At 38.9% G+C, this 12671-nt stretch overlaps 1 protein-coding gene and 2 long non-coding RNA genes across 7 annotated transcripts in view; 2 read left to right on the top strand and 1 right to left on the bottom strand.

Annotated features, from left to right (window-relative positions):
• The window catches only part of LOC126915168 (uncharacterized), a 46680-nt gene extending 36756 nt beyond the window's left edge, over positions 1 to 9924 (top strand). For 2 of the 3 annotated variants that reach the window (XR_007710041.1, XR_007710040.1), the window contains exons 2-3: positions 7200 to 7376; positions 7472 to 9924. This is a non-coding gene — a long non-coding RNA (uncharacterized LOC126915168). Of the gene's footprint in view, positions 1 to 5270; positions 7377 to 7471 lie in introns of those variants that run through there. The other variant, XR_007710039.1, reaches the window with a different exon arrangement.
• Positions 1 to 12671, top strand: part of LOC126915177 (uncharacterized) — a 114151-nt gene that overhangs the window by 67320 nt on the left and 34160 nt on the right. The gene's annotated exons all lie outside the window — the stretch shown is intronic.
• LOC126915074 (protein O-mannosyl-transferase TMTC1-like) overlaps positions 1 to 12671 on the bottom strand; it is a 269186-nt gene that overhangs the window by 236126 nt on the left and 20389 nt on the right. The gene's annotated exons all lie outside the window — the stretch shown is intronic.

The following is a 12671-nucleotide window of genomic DNA, read 5'->3' as shown; positions in this document are numbered from 1 at the left end:
GAAGGAACTGTGGTGGTTGATGGTGGCGGTGGTGGTGGCGTGCCAAGAGATAGTAAGCACCGACCGACTATGCACCACGTAGCCCCAATCGGATGATCGGAAACACGGGTTTCAGACTCCTGCGGGGACTAAGGGCTGCAACTTCATTGACACACCCTATTTCACACCGACCGTCCTTGGATTCCTCAAAATCATCGGCTGCGCAACGCGATCAATTTTAAGAGCGTGTTTCTTCCACACGTGCAGACAGTGTAATTTCGATCAATCGCGATAGAAGCTACGGCGAGGAGATTCTCGCGTAGCCTGTAATTTTCAAGACGACCAAACGTAATTTCGAAAAGCTGTAAACGCGAACGTTTCTAAGTTAATCGTGGATAACATTTAAAACGATATTAAAACCGCGCCGGGGAGCTAATTATTAGATGCAGAAGATCCAATAACCAATTCGTATAATTACACACAGAGCCGCGAAATTGCGACCCGATATTTTCACTTATCTGCCGCGGAATGCCGTGCTCTTACGGTATTCATTTCCCAATTTCCTGCGAGTCGGACGTTACCAAAATAACGAGGGATTTAAATTGCAAATATATGGAAGTCCGAGGGAGGTGACGCTCTCGTCCGATCCGAGATGACCTCGGCGAAGAATTCACGGCGCGGAAAAATTCGACGATGGGCGAGCAAGCACATCGAACCCTCCTCAACCTCTTCGTCCTTCATCGCGGCCTATATCATTTCACTATCAAGCCGGGACATCGAGGACATAAAAAGGGCTTTCGATGACACTTCTGGTTACCTTCCTCGCCACTTCGCAAAGTTGGTCCACCGATATTGGCCCAATTCGAAAACGGCCAGACCCTCGCAAGGGAAATGGATCTTGGCAAGAGGCTGCGCCAGAATCGAATCAGACCTAATCCAGCTGACCACAACGATTTCACCCTTCTCTGACCATCGGCAGAATCGAAACCCACGAAATCTACGGTGTTTCAGTTTCATGACCTGGCTCGTACGATTTACACCGAAGCTTCGGTTTTCGGTCAATACAACGGTAATTTATCGTGCAAAGAGCTCTGATACGCCGTTAAAGCAATTGTAATAAATCGCCGGACGCGATGGCGCGGGCAGCGCGCGCGATAAAACACCCGGCCGAAAATCTCGATTCACCGATCTAATCTATTTCGTGCCGATTGCTTCGTTATTGTTTTCGCTTCGCTACCGCTGCTACGTTAATTTTAGCCGCCACTTTTAACCGCAGATCCTCTCGACTGTTTGAAATCTGTTATCGACAACAGGCAACGCGCTTGTATCTTGCTATGTTTCCAGATTGTAGGAGATTACGTTAGATGGGATCTACCAGATTTTCACAAGGTTACGTTATCGTACATATCGCGCATCCATTTCGCATTCACCTTTAAGAGTAAGTCTTTTCATTTTATAAATTGATAAAGATAGTACGATTCGATCGTACTATTCGATATCACATTCAGGGACACGAGGATCGTATGTAACCGTTACAAGTCTAATATGAAAAATCGCCAATATCTGGTTAACGCGAAATAACTAATTTTTTAGTAGAACAACGATCGAGTGCAAGTTGTATGACTCATTTTCAGAAAAAGAACTAAACTTCGTCTTACGGTGAGTAAAATACGCCAGTGTATCCCGTAACGAATTCTCTAGCAAATTCTCCACGCAATACCGCGGTATCTTCGAGTGACCGGAAGCGACGTTCACCGGGTGAGTAGCAAATATCTTGGAACGCCGCGTCACGTTGGAAAACCGATATACAAGCCACTCTTCCCGAACAATTCGCGGCTCAAATTCGCCGTTCGCGCACGAAATAATCGGAATAACCGGAAGCCGAAGTCGAGACGTCGCAAACCTCGAAGCCGTCCGTCCGTGTTTCACTGTTTGTAGGCGTTCAGCTTCGCTAAGCTGCGCAGATAACGTCGCCACGTCCTCCGTACATTGTTCCACGAGTTTAAACAGATTACGCCCAGCGCTGTTTAAACGTAAATTGCTGCTCTAACTGCGCGCCACCGTCGAAGGACCACCGCAACTCCCGCTTCTTGTTCAATCTACGAAATGCAAGCGCAAGACGAGCACCGACTCGAAACTTTCTGTACGAGCCACGAGATTTATTTGTTTGCCCCTTATTGAGAATATTATACGCGCGGTAATATCTAGGCTGAGGTAACACGATCATGCTGAGAGAGGGAAGATGTGAATTACATTGGACTTGGTAATTAATGTTTGTCGGCTGATATAATATAGGGGGGAATTAAAACAGTTAGATTAGGTTTTTAATATATTACGGGAGAATTTAATTTAATTCCCCGGTGTAACGTTAGAGTGACCCCAGACGAACAATAATATCTTAATATCTCAAGATTCTCAAGGAAGATACGATTTGTCGATAAATACTGGCAATGCTGTATCGACGATATATGTCGATCCTTTCAATTGAGAATCTTGAAATATTGAGAATATATTGATAATCCGAGAACGTTCTTTGATTTACGTATTAAGTGTTATTAGTAAGATTATTTTGACAACGGAAACAGATAAGAAAGAACAACATCTGAACCACAGAGAGGGAGCAAGAAATCTTGGAATTTAATATTACCATACGTAGGGTGAACGGATGAATGAATTTTCACCCTCGGGATTCCTATTATCTTCTTGATCTTCCCTATCATCTTTCTCTACCGTTGTATAGGGAGAATCATGTCACAAATATAAAGTATGAAATAAAAGAGTATCGTACTATGCACGTATCATTATAACGATCCATGGTTTGTAGTTTAAAAATCGTGCGATTTCAAATATCGTACGAATAAAGTATAATAATCATATTCCAATAATAAAATACGAAATATAAAATCATCTCGTAAGCGTTCATGCACTTGGAAATGATCAATTTCTATGTACGTATATAATACCGTGATGTTCGTCGTCTACGATACATACTATACAATGATACTTGTTTCAATTTCAAACAGCCGATTCAAATTCGTAAAACTTTTCGAAACTGCTAAATAATTTTAACGCTCGATTTTCTGAATTACGCATAATCACCTCGCGCAGAAGCTGCATTTTAGATGAAAGTACGATTCATTGTGTTTTTACTATTTAATGATACCTACCATAATATCGAGCTCTTCATACCGAGGATTACGGCATCGTCTATTCAAATCAGTTATAAGAAATTATGTATTCATCGATTAATAAGTTATCCGATGTTCCGGAATCTCATCTCTCTGAAATTATACATTTAACATACAATATTTCCCTCGTCGTTTTAAACGATCTATTTCTTTCTTCGTAAAAACTGTGTATCGATAATGTATCGAAACATTTTATTAAATAAGTCTCTTGCAACATCTGACATGGGTAATTGAAGCAAGATTCGCTAATCGAAATATCAACAAGTCCTAATAAACTGTACCGTGTTCAAGTACAAGACGCGTTTAACAGTTTGTTATTATAATTAATTATTATAGTGCAGTTAAATTCACAACTCTGCAGTTCAAACATTCCCATTGCCTCGCTCATGACGTTTAAACATTGTCTCAAACGTTTACGTTTAAACGTCTCATCTCCATAAAACGAAAATGTCATCAGTGAAATGTTCTTCGATACGCTACGTCGCTAGTTTAAGGAAGAATCAACGGTTAAACATAACTGCCAAGATTAATAACCATTTACAGTCTATTTTCTTAAACAGTTCAGTGTTAAACAGCTTCCAGTGAAATATTTACCCGGCATATTGTAGTATTCGATACTCGATGTTAATACTTTTACTTTCTATCTCTTTCGAGGCGGAATTCCTTTGTTTGAGGAAGATTATTTTTCATTAATTACTAATAACGCACTGAAATTTGAAATTGTTTTTATCGAATGAAATTATAGTTTAATTCGAGCGTGAAAAGGTTATTTTCACAGACGAATCTATCCCAGAACCGTGTTAGGTGATTGCTCCAACGTCTTTTCCTATCATATGCGTTTTACTCGTTTTTGCAATTTTCGAATCTCCCATAAATGAACAAATATTCGTGATCTATTTCTGAAAGACTTCTATTAAATTGCCCGCACAGCATAATAAGATCACGAAAGACTTTTACTAGAACGTCAAACCATACGATAGACGTTCTAATGTTTAAACTCGGCAAGGAGATGAAAGACTAAAGATAGGTTCTTTGAAAATGAAGATCCTCCGGAAGATCTATGAATCCGATAAGGTACCGCGTTCTATCACGAAATACTTTTCCCTGGCGATGATACGAGGATCGTGAATCGGAAACCGTTGGCAGAAGGGAAACGTTTTTGGTGCTAGTTCAAAGGTAACGGGACAGCAATCCGTTCGATGCAAAGCGCGTAGGACTGCGAAATGGTCGACAGAGAACATTGACAGGCAATAAGCAATTCCGCAGGAATCTGATCCATTAGAGCGGGCAAGTACGCCACAATCTGACTCTCCTATCGCTTCGATTCGCTAGGATAAATTAATGTCAGCCTTCTCGTTTCCTACTTATTCGTATTAGAAGCGTAGGGGAGCGTATTTTAGGAAATCGAGAAAAATACGAGAAAAAACACGACTATCATCCAACGAGACACGAAACGTTTAACGTCAACAGCGAAATATCGCGAATCGATTAAACCTGTTTGTTTTTTGCAATGCGTCGAATTCATTTCGACGAAAAAAACGTGTGTTCGATTCCTTTGACGTAACGTTACACGAGCGTGATTATAATTTTGAAAAATTTTTCCAATAGAAGCAAACAAATTGACCTTTACAGCAAGCGTTAATATAAACCGTTTTCTGTGTGATGGGATGCATTGTAAGTCAAACGGATGCGCGTAACAAATCTGAAAAGCGATATATTTTTCAATATACTTTTTTTCACCCGAATATCGATTACTACAAAATTAATCTGGCTTTTCATTTTTGTTTGCCTCGACGTTCGCTCTGTTGAATGTTTTGTTTCAATTACAGCTTATAAGCACCGTTGCGCTTTTTAATTCTCGCGTTAAAAAGTCGTTTTGATGTTTTATACGTATCTACGCTTGCCGTGTGGCCTTTTCGAGATAACGAAGCTTTTGTTGCTCCGAACTGTCACGATAAATTGAATACTGCGAGAAATTTATCGCTTTATACAAATAATGTTTCGTAAAAGGAATATATCTGCGGTTAGAAAATAATACAATTTTTAGAAACGCTATACGGACGTCTATCGCTAAAGTGTAAATGACAAATGAACTTTGTAAATGACAATGAACTTTGAACTTAAAATCTCCAGAATAAAATAATTGATAATTGCAAGCAAATTGATGGATGAATATCGAGCGGAAATTATCGAATTTAATAAGGCGTTGATAAATTCCACTTACAAACAAAAGTGTTGTAGCATACGGAGGTTTACGAAATCAATGCTATTTCGAATATTATCCTGGTAAATTTCTTTCAGCGCGAGTAACACAATTCCCTCGTGCGGAAACTTCGCGGCTTTTTTTAACGAAGTTTCATTGGAATGAAAAGAACGACGAAAAAGAAGCTCTATTCAGAACAAAAGTTGCAATAACACAGACAAAAAAAAATCTTTGCTGTATCCTCACACATAATGAAGTCAACGTCGAACAACTCAATATTCACGCGCCGCGCCGGTAGCGAGCCCCAAAGCGGAATGCGAGAAGCTGACTGGCGAACGAGATTGCCGTGACAAGAGCCCGTATATTTTATGTTACTCGCTTTACGATTGCGCGGGATTAACGGTACGACACGCCACTTATGCGCGGCTTTATGGTTGCATATGAGCAATGCCAACGACTTTGTTCATGTTTGACGCCGGCTCTCTGGAAAAAATGCTTCCGTAGAGCAGAATTAGTCACGGCTGGTGCTCTTTACGTGGCTTTACCGCCTGTACGCCTAACACACTACGGCAATGGGCAACGTAAAACATATACTCTCTCGTTTCATATCTAACGCACTTCGTATCATTGTAAACCATCGCCCATGGTACATAGAACAGCTGATACAAATTTTACGAAGCGTGTAAAACTATTGTTTGCAATATCGCTAGCAAAGCAAGGTAGATACATCTCTGTGTATTAGTATTTAGGTTTCTTTTAATATATGTAGTATCTAAATGGGTCTTAGAGGTCTCTATAATCACTCTGCACGATAACACGTTATCAAATAGAATTTTATCTCCACGCTTTGTGTACTTTATGAATTTACGAGTTTTCATATTGTCCACGTTCTGTGCACTCATACGTGTACGTGTAATATAGGAACAGGTGTTTCACCAGAACACATATCTCCGTTCCTTTTATACCAAATCAAAAAACATTATATTATTCTTTTTCCAATGTTTTGTGATAGTTTAATTATTCTTGTAAAATCGACCGATTTTATATTACATGTATGTGGTATCTAAACGGGTCTTAGAGGAAAGGACAAGTAATGATGTTTTGATTTAATAAATAATATTCGAAGCAACGAAATGATTACAATGCTGTCGTACGTCTTATTTTCATACGCGGCTTTCGACTTCCCGATTCACATTCTCCGGCTTCTACACTCGCTCGCTCTCGCTTCTCAACTCACATTCCATGCCTTTTGCATCCGTTCTCTCCGGCTTCTCGACTAACTCTGCCTTTAGCGTCTCTTTGTCTTTTCCTATCCTATCGGACACGTGTCCCGAAACGCCCGTGGCCAGGGTCACGCAGGCCCTTTCCACGAAACTATCCACTTAAAAGGACCAACGACACATTGATGTACCCGACGATACCGCGGCTTTGTTTACGGTTCGGCCGATATCTTAGACCTTTTGTCCACGATACTACATATATTTATAATTTTTATTTATAAGGATCAACGAGATTAAAATAATCAGCTAAACTAATCTGTATATGTCGTAAAAATATCTATATATCAAGCGGTTACCAGATTAAAATTCCATAAAGATATTTGTACTCTTTTACACGTTCCATGCGCATCGATAGATTTTGCTGATGTTACGCGTAATTACTTCAAGTATTTCAATAAGTTAGAATCAAATGTGAAGCCACGCCCTGCTTCGAATGTCTTACAAATAATTGATTACATTTCCAGTTCTGCAAGTCGAAGGTACGTTTAGTCTTAATTTTCTTAGCGACGAAACCGGAACGAAGAAGGTCTTTTACCTTTTACTCCCTAGTGAAGCTTAGGCGACGTTATCCAAGAACGGAGCTGAACGGGTAGAGAGTTGAAAGACGACGTTGGTCCATGGAGAACGCGGAAGATCCAATTTCCCGGACTGGCGAACGAGAGTGGGATATAGAAAGGACGCGATTCATTGTACTTCGTTTTTGAAACAGCGAACTTCAAATCAATGGTTACTTTTATTTAAATTTTATTACGTTCATTTATTAATTCTAACGCTGAATTCAGTTTTATTTTAACCAAACGTCTGTTACTTTTTTGTTTCAGTAATGTATATGTGTAATAATACACGTACTTAAATGAATGATTATAATTACAGTGATTGCGACAAAAAGAAATAGCTACAGACACGTACGTATCTTTTATATAGATATACGATAAATATTTATTTCCATCTCAGTGAAAGTTAACGTTAATTGACTTATGATAATCGTATTTAGTTAAGTTTATTCTACTGTGGACTAATTAGATTACTCTGTACAGTTAACAAAATCTGTATTAATAATACTTCAAACTATATTTCTATCTTTATTCTCCAATTCTGGCTCGCTGTATTATTTCTCCCTTATAATTGTTTCAATAAATGGAGTGACATTAAATTATCGTACAATCCCCTTGGCGAAGTACACGAAATGATACAATCCCCGTCTACAAATGACACATATTACTCGATATCTAATGGCCCATAAAAATAAAAATAAGAGAGGGGAATAATGAAAGGCAGCAGGGTATAGTAAAGTAAATAACACTATCAAGGAACGAAGAATAAACCAAGTAAAAAGTAGAGGTAAACTAATTGTTTAAAGCAAAGACAGCTAAAAAATAGTAAGCTACCGTAGAAAAGAAGAATTCGGAGAATAAGAATAAAAAAGGGAAAAGTAGAATAAAAATCCGGCTCCTTATACATCTAGAAAATGTAATGGATAAAAAAAGATAGTTCCATAATTCAGATACAAAAACGACAGCGTTAAAACTAATCGTTTTAGACCAACTTTTACACATGCTGTACACACGCGCGCACAACTTTATCATCATACTACATACACGTCACCACGAACGATGTTATATCCAGGGAAGAGAAAAGAAAACAGATCGATAAAAAACAATGAGTATATACTAAGGATAAAAAGTAAAAGAGGAAAATCATAAATTACGTTGACATTGGATAGCGTAATCGCACGATCGGGCACGAAAGTTCGCAGGTCCGATCAACAGCATGCGAGCAAGCTCAATAATTTTCCCAGTTAACAGGAGAACTGGAATTTAAGCGTTACATAAAATGGATTTACAAACGCGTATTATTTCATTATGTAACTCCTGTGTCGCGTCGGCAAAGTACAACGTGGAAAATATATCCGCGTTAATCCCATAAATTCGAGACCGACGAAATCCGCCCCACCGTCAAGTTGAAATTTGAATTACCACCGACGAATATCTGTAAACGTGTTATTTTATGGTAATGCTGAAACGCGTCTACAAAAGGAATACCGTTGACCGGATAAATCGACGTCCTTTGCCATTTCTGTTTGTTCTCGAATTTATATCGATACCGGACCACCAATCGTTAAAATACAAAATTTCAGCCAAAGAGATCGAAATGAAAAGTATCTGATAAAATGTATAATGAAGAGAACGCGGACGTTTATGCATTTATGGGAAGTTTCAAGGAATTGCATTGCTCATGGGGTGGTACAATTTGCATATAAAATACCTGAAAGGAAGTACTTACTTGTTACAACAAACACGAGGACCAAATTTAATAACGACGCAATTTTGGTAATACGCGATTGATTAACAAACTATTGGATTCTAAAATTTCTCTTATACGAAAAAGAAAGAATGTGACTTATTGTATTTTCACGTGAACTTTGTATACGACAAATCGTCGAGAACAATTAAAAGTACATCGCTGAAAATTAAAAAAATTTGTTTAAAAAGTGACGTTTCTCGATTTTGCTAGCACGTGAACGGGCAAATACGAGTATTTAGCGATTCGACAAGAAAGAAGGAAGAAAAGGAGAAAAAGAAAGAGTAGCGAGTTCGAGCGAGGTGAATACGGTTGGTCGCATTTTCGCGCATAAAGATTTCCGTGAAAAGCGGAGCGCTCGTTTTCAACGGGCAAAGCAAGATGCAACGAACGAAGGGTTCTAAGAATGGAACTGACACCTGGAGAAGTATGGCAGAAAAAAGTGTGTTGAAGACAAAGAATAAGGTAAGAAGTATGGGGTGAGACGAATACAAGTTTCAAAGAGTCTGACTGTCATTACTGTTAAGCACACAAACAAGAGACTGTCCGCGAAGATGGATCCGATCTCCCTTTGGAACTTCGGCCTGGTTGTGCTCCGCGAGGTGTCATGGACGGAAATATAATCTGGTTTAACGTGTCTGTATTAAGTATGAAAATAACTACACGAAGTAAAGATATAGGACGCGTAGGTGGTTAAGCCTCGTTTACATTACTCAAGCTATTTGAATTCAAGCAATGCGAGCACGTTTTATCAATGCGAATTTCAAATCGGTTGAATCGAAGTAATTTGACTAATCTAGACGAGACTTTAATGTCAGAATTTTTTCTTATAATGTCATTGGTGAACTACATTTTTGTTCGAAGAATGATAGTTGTAAATAATTAAGCATATCTTAATGGTCTTAGCAAGGGTGCTTAACATTGGACTTAGATTTTTATAAATATAATTAAAAAATCAGATTCTAAACAGGGATTTGTTGCGTCATTTAAATATCACAGCTACTCCCTTAGTTTAAATATTTTGTACACTCCTGTACAATATGCGTGTTCTGTAAATAACTACATATTTAAATTTTCAATTTCCATCTAGCGATTACTTTTTATCACATAGAATTCCAACTTTTAAATAATTCTCCGTTAAATAACGATGTCTAGAAAAATTCATTCGTTTTATCGACAATGAGAAATATTTCATGATATATCAATTTTCCCAACATCATCTGCCTTTCTACTTTTATGTACGAGATATTACGAAGAAAATGTGTACTCTCGTTCATAAAACAGATGCGTCTATGTTCTACTTAAATGTATTACTGTACATAAGAAAAATTGAGATTATAGGAAAATAAATTTTACAGCGTCGCATACTACTTGCTTTCTTTTTCCACACTTATGTTCCTTAGCCTTAACTAAGTAAGAAATACAACCGGTTATACAGTAGGTTAACGCACTGTATATGAATCCTGAGGAGAATAAAATTTCTCTACAAACTTCGACGACAATACGGAACAATGAGAGGAATTAATTATGCGAAAGATTATTCTTTAGATCCCATTCATATAATGGCAGGTCGATCGGTAACATATCGCATCACAAAGAAGGATACTGTAATTAAATTGGTTAGAACGGGTATTCAAGAGAAAGAGAGAGGGGGAGAGGGGAGTGAGAGAGAGAGAGAGAGCAGCCCGAGGGCTCGATTTGAAATTGAATTCGCTGAAATAAGCGGAACCCCTTCTGTTATCGATTACGCCGGATAACGATCTGCCTCTGTGAACAGCCAACCTCTTTATACGTAAACGTGACTTTAATTCTTAGAGCGTCGAATGGAACCTGCTCTTTCATCCTAGCTTTTTCTTCGAGAAAAATTGCGATCTCACGTTCCTATGTCAATCTCGCGAGGCGAAATAGATATACGTAGTTGGCACGCTGATGTCACGATAGTTGTAAACAATTCTCTTGTCGAGTTTCCAAGTTTCTGTCGAATATCTTTTTACCACGTCGAAACACAAATGCTTAATTGACCGCAGTGAAGTATTCTTGAAAAGACAAAAAATTATTTAGTAATCGATAAGAACGATCAATAAGAATCAGAATTGACACGATACGCCTAAATAAAAAGTTGATCTTTTGATGTAGGATTCGTCGTTGAATAACCCTTAACAATAGGATTATCGACATACATTATGTTTCCAAATTTACTCTACGTAGATAACTACAATCAAAATAGTACAATGAATACAAATAGACATATATAATCGTTTCTACTTGGTAAAAGTCAATATTAATTTCGCTAAATGCGCCTGTATGATTTCGATAATTAGCATTTACGTACAAAAGCAAAATATTCGAAATTTCGCAGATTCGACTATTCGGTTAGGAGTCGTGGTGTTAAATAATTCTATTTAAATATGAAAATTCGATAGTAACATTCAATAATAATTACATAACGTAACATCTAGGTAACGCCACATCCTAGAAACCTTCGATCAAACTCCGCTATCGTAAACAAAAATTGACCCTTAATTTCATACGTTTTCGCAATTGCGGCCAAGATCAAGCAGAATGTCGATACAAAACGTAGCAAAAGGAGAAGCTCGCTCAAACAGAATGAGAATAACAAGCGTGATGTAAATTAGTCGAAATAAAAGCACGCGAAACGTAGAACGTCTGTGCGCGATGCATATTCACATCTCTGGCGCATAAAGGAGCGTGAACGCGAATTTCGACAGCGGCGAGCATTTTATTATCACAGCGATTCGTTAATCACGCGCCTTGGTCTGCGCCCGACTTCAAAACTATGAGCTAATTACGGCAACGTAATTAAGTAATTAACTATCTGCCGTAGGAGGTTGGCAAAGCGTCCTCGCTGCCTTAACTCGCACAACGAACGTGTACACGCGTACATTCGTGCATGATAACTACGCTCGCGCGCGCGCGCATACACGCACACGTGCACATGAATATAACAGTTCGTACAATTCCCAGGATTCGTCGTGCAGTCACGCAATTAAACCGTCCCATTATTCGAGCACATCTGCGTACATAAATGCGCGTAATTTTGCCTGTTCGAGAGGCGACGATAATAATTGCGGATAAATATTCGCGATTAAGGGTGTAATTTCAGCGAGACGGTCGGACAGGAAGCGGAACCGAGACGAATGCGCGATATTCTCGCGTGACGTTTCTCGCGCCCGTCAGCACCTTGATAAAAGTGTACCCGCATCGCTTAATTGAGGGGCCGACGAATTTTGCGATGAATTTGAAGCCGGCGCGGCGGACCGCGATGGCCTTGTTTCCGCGAACTTTGGATGTTCGTTGTTGAAACTTAAATTAATACTTGCGCCGGCATGCCGCCGGGATGGTAAGCGGATTTAAATTGTGCCAGGAAAAAAATTTCGCCGCGGTGAAAATAAAGAAGCTCGATTTGCGTGCTTGCCGGCCGCTTGCCCCTCTTCGTTAAGTTACACGCTTGTTCTTTGCTTAGTTGAAAAAATGTCGGGATTCTCGTACGTACGCGACGTGTCACGTAGGTATTCAATTGATCTGCGGACTTCTTTCTGATTGAAAGAAGAAAAACTGATCGCTTTTAGCGAAGTAGTAGTAGTTGTGGTAAGGCCAGCAGTAGGTGACTGTTTCTTACTCTTCTACCGAGTTTATTTAAAATATGTTTGCGAACATTAATGGAATATGTAGATGCTGCGTCTTCCTTATATATTTCTA

Source organism: Bombus affinis, chromosome 4 (assembly GCF_024516045.1).
Source record: "Bombus affinis isolate iyBomAffi1 chromosome 4, iyBomAffi1.2, whole genome shotgun sequence".
NCBI lineage: Eukaryota > Metazoa > Arthropoda > Insecta > Hymenoptera > Apidae > Bombus > Bombus affinis.
Note: the sequence above shows the minus strand (reverse complement) of the source record. Positions and strands in the feature narration are given on the sequence as shown.